The sequence below is a fragment of the Triticum urartu genome, chromosome 6 (genome assembly GCF_003073215.2).
Source record: "Triticum urartu cultivar G1812 chromosome 6, Tu2.1, whole genome shotgun sequence".
Lineage (NCBI taxonomy): Eukaryota > Viridiplantae > Streptophyta > Magnoliopsida > Poales > Poaceae > Triticum > Triticum urartu.
Genome location: NC_053027.1, coordinates 151,917,715 through 151,935,142, shown reverse-complemented (window position 1 = coordinate 151,935,142; position 17,428 = coordinate 151,917,715). Strand labels below are relative to the sequence as shown.

Genomic DNA, 17,428 nt, shown 5'->3' with positions numbered 1-17,428 from the left:
CCGGCCCATGGGGCGTCGATGAAGAATGGGACCTTGGTGGATGTCCCGTCAACAGAACCTCGGGACGCAGGATAGGCCACCGTCCCTCCCCATTGGTTGAAGCTGGTGGTGAGCGCAAGGCGGACCTTGTCCATGGCCACCCTATTGAGAACCCGTGAACGGCCAACGGCGGGCTCAGCGGCCGGAGGCGGGATGGCTGAGGACAGGGGCTTCTTCCCTTTCTCCGTTCGATTCAGTGCCATGGCGATGGAGATGACTGAGTTCAAGCCGGATTGGGAGAAGAATCTGAGGTTCGAAGAAGCGGAGGAGTCGGGGAGTGCGTTGCTAGCAATGGGAAATAATCGTGTAAGACGCTGCGGCCGCCTAGCCAGGCGGATATCAAGGATGTGTTGGGAAGCGGGGCCTGATACGTCTCCAACGTATCTATAATTTTTGATTGCTCCATGCTATATTATCTACTATTTTGGACTATAATGGGCTTCATTTTCCATTTTTATATTATTTTTGGGACTAACCTATTAACTGGAGGCCCAACCCAGAATTGCTGTTTTTGCCTATTTCATTGTTTCGGAGAAACAGAATATCAAACGGAGTCCAAACGGAATGAAATATTCGGAAATGTGATTTTCTCACTAGAAAAGATCCAGGAGACTTGCACCCTCCGTCAAGAAAGCCATGAGGTGGTCACGAGGGTGGAGGGCGCGCCCCCTCCCTAGGGCGCGCCCCCTGCCTCGTGGGCCCCTCGAAGCTCCACCGACGTACTCCTTCCTCCTATATATACCTACGTACCCCCAAACGATCGGGGACGGAGCCAAAAACCTAATCCACCACCGCAACTTTCTGTATCCATGAGATCCCATCTTGGGGCCTGTTCTGGAGCTCCGCCGGAGGGGGCATCGATCACGGAGGGCTTCTACATCATCATCCAAGCCCCTCCGATGAAGTGTGAGTAGTTTACTTCAGACCTACGGGTCCATAGTTAGTAGCTAGATGGCTTCTTCTCTCTTTTTGGATCTCAATACAATGTTCTCCCCCCCTCTCTCGTGGAGATCTATTTGATGTAATCTTCTTTTTGCGGTGTGTTTGTTGAGATCGATGAATTGTGGGTTTATGATCCAGTCTATCTATGAATAATATTTGAATCTTCTCTGAATTCTTTTATGTATGATTGGTTATCTTTGCAAGTCTCTTCGAATTATCAGTTTGGTTTGGCCTACTATATTGGTTTTTCTTGCCATGGGAGAAGTGCTTAGCTTTGGGTTCGATGTTGCGATGTCCTTTCCCAGTGACAGAAGGGGCGGCAAGGCATGTATTGTATTGTTGCCATCGAGGATAACAAGATGGGGTTTTTATCATATTGCATGAAACTATCCCTCTACATCATGTCATCTTGCTTAAGGCCTTACTCTATTTTTAACTTAATACTCTAGATGCATGCTGGATAGCGGTCGATGAGTGGAGTAATAGTAGTAGATGCAGGCATGAGTCGGTCTACTTGTCTCGAACGTGATGCCTATATACATGATCATACCTAGATATTCTCATAACTAAGCTCAATTCTGTCAATTGCTCAACAGTAATTTGTTCACCCACCATAGAATACTTATGCTCTTGACAGAAGCCACTAGTGAAACCTATGGCCCCCGGGTCTCTTTCTCATTATATCAATCTCCATCACTTTATTATTGCTTTGATTTTTACTTTGCCTTTTACTTTTCACTTTGCATCTCTATACCAAAAATAACAAAAATATTATTTATCATCTCTATCAGATCTCACTTTCATAAGTGGCCATGAGGGGATTGACAACCCCTAAGCACGTTGGTTGCGTTGAGCTATTGTTTTTGTGTAGGTATGGGGGACTCGCGCGTAGCCTCCTACTGGATTGATACCTTGGTTCTCAAAAATTGAGGGAAATACTTACGCTACTTTGCTGCATCATCCTCTCCTCTTCGGGGAAATCCAACGCAGTGCTCAAGAGGTAGTAGGGCTGCCCACGTCCAATCCATCCCCACGCGTCAAGAGGGGCCACAGGCTATTGGGGCCTGAGGCGCTCCGCACTTGCCCTTTGGCTTCGCCTCGAAGCCAAGCCCGAGCACGCCTTGGGCCCGGGGGCTACTGTTAGTGTTCTGGGAACGGGGGTCCCCAGACTTGCCAGCCTGCGGCCCGCGGCGTGGCTTCTCCGGCGGCCTGTAAGGCCCATCTTCACCAGCAAACACTCAAGACCCTCGCAAGGGGCCAAGCCTTGCGAGGCGGGCGATGCAAGACCTCCTCAGGGCCGGCCTCAGCAAGCTGGCTCGCGAGGGGCAAAGAGATCAAGGCAAGGGACACCTCACGAGGTTTCAATGACGCAAGCGATGGCGACTGGAGCCAGGCGGGCACCAGGTGGGTGCGAGCGCGCGCAACGTTCTCATTTCCTCTTTGGTGCTAAAGGGGCAAGCACACACGAGGAGTCCCGAGGCATCAGGCAAAGGTTTCCATATTGGTGCAACAAGACCAAGATTAGTAGGCCGGCAGGATGGAGGTCACCGTGGAGCCCGAGATGGCGTCACCACCAGAGCCTTTGGCACGCGAAGACTACTTTTATCAGGATAACTTGTACTACTTGTATCCCTTCGAATATGGCCGTTATGGGATCCCTTCCCGCTCAATATTTGGGAAGAGGACCAGGGCCTCTATAAATAGGGCTAGCCACCACCATAGCAGGGGGAAGGACAAACAGGAACGGACGGATCATCCAGATCATCCCCAACCACACAAGTTTGCCAAGCACAAGAACACCTCTCCTTAGGAGGTTGTTCTTCCCTTGTAACTGTTCATCCTCAGCCCAAGAGGCAATCCACCACACCACACTGGAGTACGTTATTACACCACAATGGTGGCCCGAACCAGTATAAATCTTGTGTCTCTCGTTCTTTGGATTCGTCGAGCTAGGCCGTGAGATCATACTGAGTGCGAGCTAGAGAGAGGGGGAGAGATCTTCGTGCGCACCCCAGTGTTCGAACCTCAAGGGTTTTGCCGGAACCTGAAATCCGACACTTACTACCTTACATTCGGCCCTATCGGCTGAGGTAGTAAAGGGAGAACTACTGTGATTGTGTTTCCGGTTCATCTAGTCAAGCACCTTAGTAGATAAAGCCAAAATGATTGTGGTGATGCGGCGAGAGCTGGTCAACCACTCGATGACTTATCAGAATCTTTCGTGATTCCTTCCGTATTACACGAAGGACAATTTTACTGGTCACCTATGTAACACACTGTATTCGGATAACCGCGTACATACCAGGGGCTATATCATAGACCCACCATCAAACTCCTATGGCTAAGTGAAGGTGTTAAAGCTCTATAGTCCAATTGCCTAGTTCTCCGCATTGACACCTCCTTCTGGACTAAGACGTTGGGAAAAGAGTGATCAAGTGCTTTTACGAACACCCACGTATTATATGCGAGGGGGCTGAAGCCGACGACTGGTAAACTTTCAGATTATGCAAAAAAACGGCCGCACAGGAGGAACCAAAACTTTCAGGCAAAAAGAATAGCCTATAAAATATCATAATATTGTTTTTACAATTTCGGTACAATCACTCGAATATCATATCCTTCGAGCACTGACCCTCTATCAAGCGGGCGCAATCAAGGACATCCTCAAAATAATGCTCCGGTGTGTGATGGTCCTTGCCCCCGGGTGGATTCTTTGCTGAAATATTGGTGGCCTTCATCTTCGCCCTGTACGTCTTGACGCGGGCAAGGGCCATCCGTGCACCTTCAATGCACATTGACCGCTTAACAGCATTGATACGCGGCACCGCATCAACAAGCCGTTGTACCAAAACGAAATAACTATTCGGAATTGGCTCCATCGGCCACAGCCGGACCACGACATCCTTCATGGCAGATCCAGATATTTTATGGAGCTTGGCCCACTGGGCCATCTGTTCGTTCAGCAACAGCGGATGCTTTGGCATGCTGAATTGCGACCAAAAAAGCTTCTCCGTTGCATGTCCTTCTTGTGCTTGGTAAAACTGCGTCACATCGGAGACACTCTTCGGCAAGTACAAGAATGCGTCTGGAGAACTCCAAATTTGATTAAGCGGGGCATACTTCGGATCACCGAATTTAGTCTGTAATAAGAATGGATTACCGGCTGCTATCCCCCCAGCTTGCCGGATCTCCTCCCGAGCCGCTCTGGACTCGGACCGTGCTTCTCTCGCCTCTTTTAAGGCCATGTCGAGATCAGCCATTTTGACTTTGTTATCCTTCTCGAGGAATTCACATCGGATAGTGGCATCGTTTAGCTCGCGCGCCATGGCAGATATTCTCTCCTCGCACTGGCGCCGAGCAGCCTGTTCGGCTTTTAACTCAGCAACTGCCTTCTTGGCAACCGCGTTACTCATCCTGGCTTGCTCCTTGGCCTGGACGAGCTCAACCCACATGGCCTCAACTGCGGCAGCACTATCTACAGTTATGCATATCTTAGTATATAATTCTCAACCTCGTGCTCATATTATACATATACGGACTACCCCAAAACATACCTTGTGCCTCGTCAAGCCGCCTGTTAATAAGCGTGATGTCGTCATCGGCCACATCAAGTTTCTGCTTCAGGCCCGCAACCTCTGTAGCATGGGCAGTCGCCATGGATGAAGCAGACTCTGCTCCAATTAATTAGATTATTTCCTAGGAATATCTTTTTTGATCCTCTGATCGCCTCCCTTTGGACACCAACCAAAGTCTCAGGGGCTACTACCCATACACAGGTGCATACTGTGAAGCCTCTTAGCAGGCCCGTAAAGGCTTCATTCAATCTGCTTCTCGCAGACAGAATCTTCTCAACCACCGTACCCATTAAGGTACGATGTTCCTCTGAAATAGACGCATGTTGCAACATGTCCATGAATGTGTCCGGTGCCTCCCGATTCCTGGAGGCCGATGCTGGAGTACGGACTCCCTTCGAAGGGATATGTTTACACGACCCTAGAGTCGTCTCTGGCTGTAAACCAGATAGTTTGGGGGCCTTTATTGTTGGTCCCCGAAGGGGCCGCATACCCCGGACCCTAGACTACTGAAGTATCACCTTCGGGCGTGGTCTTCATTGTCCCTTGCACCCCTTGTTGATCGGGAGAGATCCTCCAGGACGCCACCTCGAAGTCGTCCGCCCTATTGGGCGAGAAGGTCTGTCGAGGCGTCTCGCTTTCCATCATCTCCGGAAGAAGATCCCCCGAGGAGGAGTACTGTTGAGGAAGACTGCGTGCCAGACTGCAAACATGTATTCTAAAAATGTTATCGTGGTGAGCGGAAAGGAACGGGATATGTTCAGGACACCCTTGTCACTTAAGATTCGGCTAAGGGTTTGTCCTTACGAAGGAAATGCGTGACGATGTCGTCTTCCGAACCCGAGCCGCCTGACAGGGAAATCTTCCCTCGCTTGGAAGCCTTTACCTCCAAATCTTCGGAGGCGGTCCTTTTCCTCCCATCAAGGGAAGGGTTGTCAGCCTCTCCCACTACAAGAAATATGTCAACTAGTGACCTTCTCTTAGTGACCCAAGCTGAAATGGTCGTAAATCCATGACTATTTCACTTGGAATGGCTCAAACCCTGAATTGTCTTACACCAAATGGTCATAAAGCAGACAAGAGTGGTCCATGACCTTATTTCTACCTGATTAAGACCAATATAAATGGTCATGAGCTTGTGAACGTGGATGCATTAGTACTTATTGCTATGACTAGGCGCTACCTCATCAGTTTTGCCTATGTGTCATGTCCATGTGTCATTTTTTGCCCTAGGTTGTGAAGCAACCTATATTTCTGTCATTCCTAAAATTCCCAAAAAATCTCATAAATTCTTTGGGTCATATCTTCGTCAAATATGTAAAAATCCTTCCTTGCCTAGTTCAAAACTAATTCAACAATATTCATTTTCCTATTTTATTCACAACAGCACTTTATGAAGGAAGTGCTATTTATATATTGTTGATTGCCCTCGAAATTTTTGGGCACTCTTTCCTATCCAAATCATTTCCTCATGACAAAATTCAGCTCAATTTGCCTAGCAAATCTTCCTCGGCAAATTTCCAAAGTTTTTGTCCACCTAGAAGCATTATGAAGGAAGTACTTTTTATATATATCCAAATAACATGAAATTTATACAGTTCCTTCATATGCCCAAATTATCACCCTCCTCGAAATTGCAGCTCAGTCAAATTATCTATGTGAGCCCAGGTTCAATTTATATTTTATGGCCAGATTGGCACGTTGCAAAGCAAGTGTTATCTAGACCCTTCCTATTACGCTCAAACTTTTTGGGCACTCTTCCATACCCAAATCATTGCCACATGATAATATTCAGCTCCATTTTCTTGGTAAATCTCTCTCAGGAAATTACCAAAGTTTCTACCTCGAGAGAAGCTTTGTGAAGTAAGTACTAGCTAGGATTACCCAAATGATCTGAAAATTTACTAGACCATGACCATACCTGTGTAACTTACCTACACCAAATTTGAGCTCATTTCATTCATCCAATTTCTCTTGCTAATTTTCCCAAGTTTTTGTACAGATAAGAGCATTGTGAAGGACGTACCACTTTGGCATGTCCAAATGGTGTCAATTTTCTACAGTGCTTTCCTATGCCCAAATAACCATGCTCCACCAAATTTCAGCTCAATCCATTCATTATTTTGAGCCCAGCTTCAACATTAATATTTTTGTCCAGTGTGGTACTTTGCAAAGCAAGTACCACCTAGGATCCTCTTTTTGAGCTGAAATTTTTTGAAGACATTCTTCTTAGTAGATGATCATCCTCAGCCAAAACTCACGCCCATTGGCCATGTGCATTTCCCATGCCGCTAATCAAACACTTGGCTGCTAATTCATCTTTGAGCATAGGTCGGTCTCCTCGTGAGATTCTTCTATTGAAATTCTCTTCCCATCACCTACCTGGGGAGTGCCCAACCCACTAGACATGCCTAGGCCTCCCAGAACGCATGTCAACACCAAGGTCACGGGGTGACCACGCGGCGGGCATGCGAGTTTACGTGCTCTAGAGTTGGGGCCCTGGGCCACCATCCAAACCTCGATGTATCGCCACCAAACCATGTATTTATGCTTAAATAGATACTTATGTAACTAGATATGATTATTGGGAAAAATAAAGAGCAAACAATAAGGTAGCTGCAGTTCAAATTTGACCCGCTTCCAACTGAATCGGCGGAAATTTGTCTTTTTCACCAGAGGTGGATCAAAACTTTTGAAAGCCCAACCATTTTGTCAATTGTGCATTAAATATGGCCTAATATTTTATAAGATTGATTTGTTCCAATTTTTCAACAAATATATGGTAGGTCCTTCATAAAAACACCTCATTTTGGGCACTCAAAAAATGGAAAATGATTTTTTCGTGCAAAGAAAATGAAAAATTTCTTAGGCAACATTGTTTGTCATTCCAACATGCACCCTTGTGCACAATATGAGATCATTTGAACAAACTATGCCATGAATGTGGTCATAAGATTGATCATTTGGTTTGAAAGCCATGAATCTCCACACATGTTAGCTCATTTTTTAGAACACTTTTTAAAAATAATTGCCGTATTACAAGTTTATTATTTTTCCTGGAAACTTGGTCATATATAATGACACATTGCGAAGGTTTTCCAATTTTTTGATTTTTTTTGAATTTTTTATATCCGTTTCAAAATGCGGTCAAAATGGCGGGCACGACCGTTCGTAGCTAGTTGTTGAATCTTGGAATTTTTTTCGTGTTTCTCTGATTAAATAGATACTTATGTACCTAGAAATGATTTTTGGAAAAAATAAAGAGCAAACTATGAGGCAGCTGCAGTTCAAATTTGACCCGCTTCCTACTGAATCGGCACAAATTTGTCTTTTTCACAAGAGGTGGGTCAAGGCTTTTGACACCCAACCATTTGGTCAATTGTGCATTAAATATGGCCTAGTATTTTATAAAATTTATTAGGTCCTACCTCCTCCTTCCTCGGCTCCTCACCGCCGCCACCTCCTCCCCGCCCCACAGCAGCACCCACCGCTCACCTGCCGGCCGCCCTCGCGGGTGGCTGCGTCCATGGCGACGATGGAGGCCGCGGTCGGTCATCTCCCTATCCGCCTCTCTCCCTAACGCCAGACCCAATCCGCCGCCGTCCTCTTCTCCAGTCGCATCGGCGACCTCCAACCTCATCGCCGGCAGCCCCTCCCCTTTCCTCCTAGATCGACTCGAGCTGCTCATGTCGTGGCCAGATCTGGCAGGAACTCCCTCCCTCCCACCTCGTTCCGCATCCCGATCGAGACGCACACATCGACAGAGCTTTTGGCAGCTCCTGCTCGGCTGCTCCCATGGGCCTCTGTCTGTCTGTGGCCTACGCCCACCGTCGGGCCATGCAGCATGACGACGCTGTCGACGTGATGGTGCATGGCAATGGCTCCAACTGCTAAGGGATGGATGGATGCAGTCAGGCACATCAACCCGGCGGTGACCTTCGGGCTGTTCCTGGCGAGATCATCGGCACCTTCTTCCTCGTCTACACCGTATTCTCCGCCACCGATGCCAAGAGGAATGCCAGGGACTCCCACGTTCCCGTGAGTACCATCACTGCCGTTCTTCCCCCTGTTGATTCTCCTTACTGTGTGTGCTTAATGGTGTGTGGAACGTCGACGGATTCTTGCCCCGCTGCCAATCGGGTTCGCCGTGTTCCTGGTCCACCTGGCCACCATCCCCATCACCGGCACCGGCATCAACCTGGCGAGGAACCTCAGCACGGCCATCATCTACAACAGGGAGCACGCCTGGTCAGACCACGTGAGTGCACTAAAACTGAAAATGAATCTTAACACCCGGATTTTCCTTTGTCTGAAGTTGAAAGCATGGCACTTGTTTTTTGCAGTAGTAGTCAGGCATGTGGTAACTTTAAGTTGATGCAGGCGCATAACTACTCTAGCACACCTAATTAACTAATGTGTAATTGAGAAGCTTAATCTGGTCAACCGATGTGACGGTAGCAGCAATAATTGAACTAATGCTATATGTAGGCTTAACAAACTGAGCAAGGGAAACCATTATATCCCCTTCCTTATTTTATGATGTAGCTTTTAGTTCTTCTGGCCAAACATGTGCTTTAGCCTTTTGCCTTTTATTATCAATAGTTGTTTTGCTTGTTTTTGAGCTACTGCCACTTTGAGCTGCTGTATATTATCTGGTGTACATTTTGTCGTCTGGAAACAAAATTACTAAGCAAGGTGAAGCCCTGAGCTTGACTTCATCGCTGTGCTCTATGTATATTGATTTACTGCTATAACATGGATATATATTCAGCTTTAATGTTAGTTGTAGCACTAACACATCCATATGTGAAAAAAGGGTTCAGACACAACTATGCTTGCTAGTACTATCTCTCTAAAACATGTGCAATTTGAATCCCAACAATCCAAGCTGGTAGTGGCAGATTTTGCCTTCTTAGAGTTGTATTGCGATTTAATTTAGTGCTACATGGTTTTAGATTTCTTTGTTAACTTGAGCAGGAAAACTAAGTAAGATGCATATTTGACACATGGTATCGGCAAGGATAGAATGGCTTTTGATGTGTTGTGCTTATGTATTATGATTGCAGCTGCCGACCTCTTCCTGGGCTTCGCAACCAGCTTCCAGCAGGTCTACGCGCTGGCGCAGTGTGACGTTTACTGTAGCAACTGCGTCACCCAGGCTGTGCAGCGCGTTGCGGTCGAGTGCGGCGGCGCCCCCTCCGGCCAGGTCTACCTCGACAAGTGCTACATTAGCTACAGCTACAACCCCCACTATTTCATGAATGGTTCATTACAGTAGTTCTTTCTGTAGTAATTTCAGTGTTTCATAGATTAAGATTACAGATGTATGTTCATGAATGATGAGTAGTTTTAGTTATTTCCCAACTTGAAAGAAACCAGAATAGGCAGTAGTAGGACAATGAGTCATCCTGCACTAGAACAAGTAATATTATACGAGTCAGTGTTGATTTTGAAATTTGATGCTCTCTAATGATTGCTCACGTGCCCTCAGGAATCTGTTATTCCTTTTTCATTATCAGGATGACAAAATGTCTTCTTAGTGGGATCAGACGGCACATTGTTGTTGCCAAAAACACTGTGATGTCGTTTCGCTTGTATGCCATACTCCCGCACCAAGTCTTGGCATATATATATATATATATATATATATATATATATATATATGCTGATCCCATGTTGAACCTAAGCTCAACTATTTTGGGAAATAGTGAGACATCAGATGGCCTATCATCGTCTTTACGTAGTTGTTATGTAACGCCCTCGATGCGGCTATAGCTCCCACGTGTCGAGGCACGACTTAGAGACATAACCGCATTGAAAGCAATGTCGCAAGTCAGGCAATCATTACAACAACCCATGTAATATATAGTAAAAGGGGGAAGAACATAGTTGGCTTACACTCGCCACGTCACATCAAAGTACATAAATAACATCCATCAGACAGACACTCATGGCCCGACTACGGCGCCAAAATAGAAAAGAACCCAACATGCGACAAGGCCCTGAATCAAACCCCAACTAGGCACCACTACTGATCATCGGGAAAGGAAACATAATAACGCTAAGAGTCCTCATCGAACTCCCACTTGAGCTCGTACTCGTCACCTGGAGCGGAATCGCCTGGACCTGCATCTGGAGTTATAGTATCTGTGAGCCACGGGGACTCAGCAATCTCGCACCCTCGCGATCAAAACTATTTAAGCTTATAGGAATGGATAAGGCAAATATATGTGGAGCTGCAGCAAGCGACTAGCATATGTGGTGGCTAACTTATCCGCAAAAGAGAGCGAGAAGAGGAGGCAAGGTGCGAGCGAGAAGCTATAAGAACAACCTGCGCAAGCATAACTCCAACACCATGTCCACTTCCCGGACTCCGCCGAGAAGGGGCCGTCACGGTAACACACACGGTTGATTCATTTTAATTAATTAAGGTTTAAGTTATCTACAACCGGACATTAACAAATTCCCATCTGCCCATAACCGCGGGCACGGCTCTCAAAAGTTCAATCCCTGCAGGGGGTCCCAACTTAGCCCATGACAAGCTCTCACGGTCAACGAAGGAATAGACCTCCTCCCAAGACGTTCCGATCAGACTCGGTATCTCGGTAACTCAAGACACTTCGACAGGTTAAAACAAGACCAGCAACACCGCCCGAATGTGCCGACAAATCCCGATAGGAGCTGCACATATCTCTTTCTCAGGGCACACTCAGATTGTCTTAGGTACGGGTAGGCCAGCCCAGAGTTGCCCCTGGTGGCCACCGGTAGCTAACAGGTGGACCAACACTCAGAGGAGCACTGGCCTGGGGGGGTAAAATAAGATGACCCTTGAGTCTGCAGAACCCAAGGGAAAGAAAAGGCTAGGTGGCAAATGGTAAAACCAAGGTTGGGCATTGCTGGACAAGCTTTAATCAAGGCGAAATATCAAGGGGTTCCCATTATAACCCAACCGCGTAAGGAATGCAAAAATCCGGGAACATAACACCGATATGACGGAAACTAGGGCGGCAAGAGTGGAACAAAACACTAGGCGAGAGGCCGAGCCTTCCACCCTTTACCAAGTATATAGATGCATTAAGATAACATAGCAATATAATGATATCCCAACAAGTAAATAAATGTTCCAACAAGGAACGGCCTCCAATCTTCACCTGCAACTATCAACGCTATAAGAGGGGCTGAGCAAAGCGGTAGCCAATCAACGGTTTGCTAGGACAAGGTGGGTTAGAAGTTGACATGGCAATTGGGAGGCTGACAAGCAAAAGTTAGGCATCGTAGCATTGGCATAGCAAGAGCGAGCAAACTAGCATAGCAAAGATAGTAGTGATTTCGTGGGTATGATCATCTTGCCTGCACAGTTGTCAGAGTTGACTGGATCCTCACAAGCAAACTCAACGGGCTCCTTGGTAGCGAACTCGTCTCCCGGCTCAACCCAAACAAGACAAACAAGCAACAAGGATACAATCAACCACATGCAAGACCAAGCAATATGATGAAATGAAGATATGCTATGCGGGATGCGATGCGGGATGCAAAATGCAAGATATGACAGGAAATGCATGAACCTGCCCTCAACTTGGAATTCCAAGGGTGCCACTGGATAGAGGGGATGAAATCGCTTGAAAACGATATAAAGATCATTGGAATCGGAGTTACGGTTTGGAAATGCCAAGCGTTTTAAGATATGACACCGGTCTGCGATTTACAGCAAGTAGGCATCTAAATGCAACGAGATGAACATGCTACAGCCACCAAACATGACAACAAAATACATGGCAGGGATGCACACAAGATGCTTAACAAAAGACTAGCACTGAGCCACGGCCAATTCATCCATTATGAGGTTCAAACAAGCATGGCAAAAACGCAAATGCAAAACAGATTCCAGACTTAGTGAAATTAACACTAGTCTGAAATTTCAGATCACGAAGCCCTCTTCGGAGCAGCAAAACAACATGATAAATGACCTGAACATGACAAGTAAGAACATGGCATGGAGCTACTCAATAATCTTAACAAAATACCCAAAGTGACCTGGGGCCAAAAGGGTTCACAAAAATATATTAACGGGCACACGAACATAGCTAAAACACAATCAGTTTTCAGACTTAGTGAAAACTGAGACATGCTGAAATATAACTCACGAAGGCATGTAAACGAACTCGATGCACTCACCACGGTGCAAGTCATGGCAAGGCAGGCATACACCCATTAAGAAGGCACAAAATAAAAGCTAGACATGGCAAGAACAATGGCATAGCATGCACGGATCATCTACAATAATAACGGCAAAATCGCAAACGAGTTGACGATCTGCCCAGATTCACCACGAAGCAAAAGTCGAGCTCGATTGACTCAAGCTATGTTGCTCCATAATTGCAAACAAAGACATGGATGGATATAGCATAACATGAATAACAAAAGTCCCTTACTGATCATCCTCAAAAGGGGCACGGATCACTAGTAAACAAGCTGAACATATGGCATCATGAACTAAAATATCCCAGACTTAGTGAAAACAACTAAGTCCCTGAAAACAGATTTACCGGGTGCCTCACTTTGCAAGCTTGCACAAGTCACCACACACATCCTAAAAATGCATGGGTTGCACCTATGGAAAGAAGACAAAATCCTTAACAAAACATTTGAAGGACTCACAGGCATAGCATGCACACAATAATCATGGCAAAAATGACAAAAGTCTAAGATGAACTAGCAGATCTGACAATTAACTCACGAAGCCTCCTTCTAACAGCATTTTGGGCATCAACATGAACTCAAATGAAAATGATGCACTGAAATGAAATGATGTACTCGTCGAGGCGAACATTTTGATATATAATATTCCCAAATCGGAGCTACGGATGCAAAGTTACGGGGCCTCGAACATAGCAACTTGGACTAAAAATCCTGGGACTTAGAAGAAAATATCACCCTAGGGTTTAATGTTCATCGCGATCCGGATCTGGATCCGACGGGACACTGTAGCGGTGCGGCCTTCGAGGATCGCCGGACGGGGAGACGAGGCCGGGGCCGGCCGACCTTGGCGGCGAGGAGGAGGGGCGCGACCGGGGACGGGCGGCGGCGGCCCGGCACCGGAGCCGAGGCGACGAGGTGGCGGCGGCTGACGGCCCGCGGCGGCGCGCCGGAGTGGCGGCGACGGCTGGAGGCAGGAGGCGGCGCGGGGAGCGCGGCGGGGTTCGGTGGCGCCGGCCACCGGCGCTGGAGAGGGCGGCGACGGACGAGGCAGGAGGCGGTGGGCGGATCGGGCCGCGCGGGGGCCCGACATGGGCCTGGCGGCCGGCGGCGCTGAGGCGGCGATGTGGGGCGCGAGGCTGACGTGGCGGCGGAGGAGCGGATCGGACACTGTCCGGCCCGGCGGACTTTGTCCGGTGGCGGCGCGGGGGTTTTTTTTTAGGGTTTCGAGAGGGGGAGAGAGATCCGAAAACGGAGGGGTGTATATATAGGCATAAGTGGAGCTAGGAGAGTCCAAATGAGGTGCGGTTTTCGGCCACGCGATCGTGATCGAACGCTCTAGGACATGGAGCAGAGTTTGGTGGGTTTTTGGCCAAATTAGAGGGGTGTTGGGCTGCAACACACACGAGGCCTTTTCGGTCCCTCGGTTAACCGTTGGAGTATCAAACGAAGTCCAAATGATACGAAACTTGACAGGCGGTCTACCGGTAGTACACCAAGGCCGCATGACAAGTCTCGGTCCAATCCGGAAATGTTTAATCCCCACACACGAAAGAAAGTTAGAAATGACCACTGGAGGAGAACGAAGCGCCGGAATGCAAAACGGACAACGGGGAAAATGCTCGAATGCATGAGATGAACACGTATGCAAATGCAATGCACATGATGACATGATATGAGATGCATGGAAACGAAAACACCACACGGAGACAAAACCCGAACCCGAGAAAATAAATATAACTTAACGCCGGAAACGGCAAGAGTTGGATACAAATTTGGAAAGTCGTATCTGGGGCGTTACATGTTAGTTGACTTATCATTATGTATAAGCAGCTCATCTGGTGGCAGTACTATTGGTTATTATTTATAAGAAGTCATACTGATCATGAAAAATATGCCATAGTAAACTTTGAAACAATACTGATAACAGTTTCACATAGTTATGCCCCTTTATATTGCTTGCTCTCACTCAATAGGCACCATTTGTCCATTTTTGTTCCATATCTCTTACCCTGATGTTGAAAAAGTAATTAAGTCTTGAAGTACTTGAATCATTGATGTGCTGTAAATCTATGCTCGGTTCTATATGCGAAGGTAGACACTATCTTTGCTGCTTGTGTCTTGAATAAATAAATAAAATTTTGTAATGATGATCTGAAATGTCACACAGTTGACCATTTGTGCTGTCGCCGTCGTCGTGCTTGTTGGAGGTGCTGCTGCTGCATCTGGCAGAGCTGTAGCTGCCGCCCCAAAGGGCAACCTTCATCAAACACAACCCCATAACAGGGCCTCATGGTTCTGTGCCCCATCGCCCCTCTTTCTAAATCACTAAAACGAAAATGGCTAGGCCTGATGTGCCTCTTGTATCTATTGCTCGATTTGTTATGATTTTATTCAGCAAGAGTGATTCTTCTATAGTCTTGTAGTATGGTTAAATGAAACAACGAGGGATGTTTCTAATTTGGTTATTGCTAGAATAATTCATCGACTTGAGATATGCTGGGATGTTTTGCCTGTCCTTACTGAAGAAGATAAGAATGGAATTTAATTGGATGGTCCCTTTCATCATGCTTAATTATGTTCTACTTGAGTTTACTGCCTTATTATGTTCTGCTTGAGTTGACACTATTTATGTCCAAACCTGGGTTTATACTCTTTGTTGGTTGTCATCACTCATCGATTGGGCTGTTTACTTAATGTATTTGTTGTCTGATTGCTCCATCATATTTCCTGATGTACTTCTACATATATATGTTGGTTGTAGTCTGCTTGAACGATCCAAGTACTTGATATTCCATTCTGTTCTTGTAGGTGAATGGAGCTTGTGTTGTTGATAGAACACCGTTGATGACTTCTTCCTATGTTGAAGAGCATGTTCTGTGGTATCCAAGAGTAGCTAGCTTTAACTTGGTAGAGTGTTTTATTTTTCAATCGCAATATTTGTGATTGTGTGGAATATTGTATGGTTATGTACATGAAGTTTCAAGTTCCTGGGCATGCAATATTTGTAGGTTAAACTGGTTGTTGTGATGTGAATGAGTATATGGAGTTTCACATGTTCTGTTCTGTACATAATATATTGTAATAAAGCTATTTTGGTTGTTATTTGAAGATTTTCATATTCTTTTCTTCTTTCTGTTTGATATATACTACTTAAAAAGCGATGTGGATCCACTGACAGGAAAAATCTAACAATTGGGACCCATCTAAAAACTGGACCGCAAAAAACCCTCGAAAATAAAAATGAAATGGACCGCAAAAGGCCATGCCTAGAAAATAAAAAGGTCAAATTGTTGGGCCAGGCCCATGTAGCCAGAGAAAATTAATAGAAAAAATATACAGTAAAAAGGCCGAATTGTTGGGCTCGGCCCATGTAAAATGCCGAATCAGACCGGGCTGATTCTTGTGCCACATCAGCTTGCCATGCTGGATACCTACGTGTCCTAGGGAGGTTGCTAGTGACCAAAAATTCGGTCGTGGAACCAACGACCTTTTACATATCACAAAGAAGGTCACTAATTTCAGTTTACGACCGCCAGCTTTTGACCTTCGGTTTTTGGTCACAAAAAGGTCGCAAATGAAAAATTATGACCTTTCAGCGACCAATAGTGAGGGTCACAAGTTGACATATTTCTTGTAGTGTCCTTCCCTTTTGTCTTCAGAAGATGGAGTTCCAATCTCCTCGGACATGGTGTCTTGTGTACCTTTAGAATGGAGGCCACCTTTGCCCTTCTTGCTCTCCTCCTTGTCCTCCTTCGCCGGCACTTGATATGGTGCCGGAGCCAGCATCCTTGTTAACACATGATCGGCTGAGTCTTCGGGAAGAGGGGCCAAACACCTAATTCGTCCTGCCTTCTTTACCCAGCCCTATTTGATGATGGTTTTTTTTTCAGTACTACGGGATATTTAACTAAGCTGTGTTCGGGAGTCGAGTGCTTACCGAGGTATCCGGATGGTTGCAGTCGAGGCCGATGTCTTCGGTGGTATCTAGCCACTGCTTTCGTGTCCAAAAGAACAACTTCCAAATTCCTCTATGCGCCGTGCCGAAGAAGTGCTGAAGGGTCTATGGTCCTTCCGGATTGAACCCCTACATGCGGAGGGGCCGTCGCTGGCACGGCAGGACCCGGCGGACAAGCACTACCTAGATTACGTTAATGAGGCCGGTGTCCTTTTTGAGGAGGCTCCAGATGCGGCTTTGTAGCGTCTACACTTCGTCAATTGATCCCTATTCTAGCCCCTTATTAATCCATGATGCAGGCTGTAATGGAGGGCCGGATCGGAATGCAGGTGTAGCTGCCCACTTGGTACCACGGGGTTCGGTGATGTAAAATTCCTCCCGCTGCCATAGGTTGGACGCTTCCGTGAAAGAGCCTTTGGTCCAAAAAACATTGGTGACCTTGTTCACCATAGCACCACCACACTCTATTTTCTTCCCCTCAATTACCTTCGGCTTCACATTAAAGGTTTTTAGCCATAAACCGAAGTGTGGGGAAATGCGGAGAAAGGCCTCACACATGACAATAAACACCGAGATGTGAATAAGGGAGTCCGGAGCTAGATCATGAAAATCTAGCCCGTAATAGAACATGAGTCCTTGAACGAAGGGATCGAGAGCGAACCCTAGCCCTCAAAGGAAGTGGGAGATGAATACGACCCTCTCGCCGTATCTGGGAGTAGGA

At 46.6% G+C, this 17,428-nt stretch overlaps 1 pseudogene; it reads left to right on the top strand.

Moving 5' to 3' along the window:
• Positions 1 to 8,348: 8,348 nt before the first annotated feature.
• LOC125513072 lies at positions 8,349 to 15,081 on the top strand (annotated as a pseudogene).
• Positions 15,082 to 17,428: the final 2,347 nt, after the last annotated feature.